Here is a 3,158-nt window from a genome sequence, read left to right on the forward strand (position 1 = left end):
TGCAGAGACATGCATGATGTCATGATGCAAATACTTCCATTACATTATTTATCCCAACATCTGATGCAAATATGAAAGTCACAGCATTTCTGTGTTGTTTATTTGTAAAGCAAATGTTTATGACTTCCCATCTTAACTGAATAACTCTAGGTATTAAGCAAAGAATAAATAAATAAAAGCCTATATATTAATAAATGCAAGCAAAAATCAGTTTAAAAAGAAACATCCAAAAACTGTACAGTTTGTTTGACAGCATAAAACCAAACCCACATATCAGGCTCCATCACCCTCCTATTCCCAACGCCTGAGGGAAAAGGTGAGATTTCAAGAGGTTCCAGAAGCCTAGAGGGTCGAGGTGATCTAAAACTCAAGGGAAGTGTGTTCCATAGGATGGGCACCATAAGAGACTAGGTATCATCATGTTTGTTACAGCTGTAAGGACAGAAACAATAAAATGATACAATAGCAACAATCTGACATTAATACATATATATAAAAACAACAGTGATTAATATACTACAATCCAAAATTAATAGAGTCATGCTTTCTAGGTTCCACATAGTGACACTGTTTCACAGAAGGGAGTCTGTTCATGCCCTCCCTGCCAGATGTAGTGGGAGAAGTAGAAGCAACCAGAGGCAGGTAGTCCCACAAGTAACGTGGCTATGGCCATGGATAGCTTTAGAGGTGATAAGCAGTATCTTGAACTGTACCTGAACGCATTCTGGAGCCAGTGCAGTTCACAAAGTCGTTGTATTACTGGACCAGCTGCAGATTCTGAATGGTTTTTAAGAGCAGTCGCATACCTTGCAATAGTCTAACCAAGAAATTATTAAGATATAAGTGACTGTGAGTAATGCCTTCCAATCTAGGAAAGGGTGCAACCGGCATACAAGATGGATTTGTGCAAAGGGCCACCAAGCCACAGCTGCTAATTTCTTCTTGAGCAGAAACTGTGAGTAGAGGAAGACACTCTAATTGTGTTCAGATCTATTGTGGGAGTTAAGTTTATTTCTAAATGCTGGGAAACCTAGAACTCACAGTCACTCAGTCTTGCTATCATTAAGTTCAAGCCTGTTTTTCCATAGCCAGAGCTTCACAGTAAGGCACTGGTAAAGAGCCTTGGATGGCTCAGTGCAAAGATTTGTACCTGAATATTATCAGCATACAGATGGTATTTAACCTTACGCTAATGAATTCCTTTACCCAGGTCAGGAAGATGCAGATGTTAAATAAGAGTGGGGGTGAGACATGATCCCTATGGCTCCCTTCAAAACAGAGGTGTAGGGTTAGATTTCTGTCTCCTATATTAACACTGATTAGCACTGACCTCCAAGAAAGAATCCATGAAAAACTGTGTGCCCCACTCCCAACCCCTTAAGCTGGGCCAGAAGGCTATCATGATTGATGATACTTAGTGTCCACCAAAAGATCAAAAAGGGCTGGGATAGATATCCGACCATCATCCAAGCCCAGCAAAGGTTATCCAGAAGCTAAACTTTTGGCATTTATGTCTTCTTCTTTAAGGATGGAGGAAGTGAGATGGGGGAAAGAGTTCCTTACTATTTAGCAGAGTTTGTCTGTCACACACATGTGCAAAGGGGTGGGGCTTGGATTGGGCTAGAATGATCACTGTCTTGCCTGTTTTGATATTCAGCCCCTCCCCAGACACTTCTGACCTCAGTTGTCAGCAACAGGGCTGGATAACCTCACTGATTGTGGGACACTAGCTTAAAAATTAAAAACCTGTCCTAGCGCAGGTTTCAGCCTCACACACATAAATGTTTTCTTGGAAGATTATCAGTTTTATTTTCAAGTAACAGAGTTAGCAATGTATTCAGGAATGTCAGATAGAGCAAAGGCTTGCTTATGAAATCTAAATTTGGTCCAAGATTGAAGAGCCGGGTCAAGGTTGGTAGCCAGTCCAAAGCTCTTGGGTTCAAGAGTGAAATTCCTACACACGGATCACACCTGAGCTCAATGTTGTTACTAGCAAAGAGAAGAGAAGTAGCCAAGCCTCTTATAAAGGATGCATCCAACTACCACTGCTTGGAATGTCTACTCTGTTGCCTGGCAAGTAACCTAAGTAACCTCTGTTCTGCCATCCTTTCTACTGGGCCATAACATCAGTGGTGCTTTGGTTAATTGTGAGGTGGGATAAATTCCAAATTTGTTTGTGTGGATGGATTTTTGATGGTTAAGATGATTGCTTTTCCCAGGATGTGATTCTCACTTTAGGTTATATTTATTTTAATAATGGTAATATTTTTTTCAAAAAAATATTGCTAATAAGTTATTTTCTATATTTGATATATGAGATTAAGATTTTTTTTTTGTTATTTAGAATGATTATATAGGAATATTAAGAAGTATTGGGATTAGATATGCATTTTATAATTAAGACAATAAATATCTTTATTCCGAAAATATAATGAAGTTTCTTTAGAAAAAAGATTTCCACTTTTCCATAGGGTAAAGGCCAATAGATGTAACAACATAAATTAATCATCTCAGTTTGCAGTCAACAGTATCCCAAACACTACCAAAGTAATTGGCATTACAACTTGAATATGCTCACTGCTGAAGAACAAGATGGCATAGTTACTGTTTGTTTTCTATCATGCTTAGGATATTGTGAATTGCAGAAGGAAAAACAAAATTAATGAGTCAATAAGTTTCCTTGTGCCTGTATAACTCTTGTGTGTTGAATCCTGGGGGTAAATTATTTGAGCCAACTAAACTAAATCCTTGTTGGATAAGTAAATTCCCAGGGACACTGAAGAGATGCTAAATATTCCTTCCTCTTTGGTGAAAATCTCTTCATCAGACAAATTTTAACAACATGGCATCACTAAAGAGTACTTAATGCTAGGAGCTGAATTTTGCAACACAATCCAAAGAAATAAATCAAGGCAAATTGCAAGCCATCACTATAGCTAAATATTAAGTAAGTATAAAAGCTGTTTCTTTCTTCCTCAGGGAAACTGGCATGAATGTCAATTACTTAAATGCATAGTGAGAAAGTTTTGTTACATTATTTGCATGCTCATCACTTGTATAGTTAGAGAGAACTATTAGAAATTCCAAATCATTTAACCAAAGAGATTGGCACACAGACACGTATGAAATGTTTAAATCTATACAAAGAGCAAAAGAAA

The sequence above is a fragment of the Candoia aspera genome, chromosome 4 (assembly GCF_035149785.1).
Source record: "Candoia aspera isolate rCanAsp1 chromosome 4, rCanAsp1.hap2, whole genome shotgun sequence".
Classification (NCBI taxonomy): Eukaryota; Metazoa; Chordata; class Lepidosauria; order Squamata; family Boidae; genus Candoia; species Candoia aspera.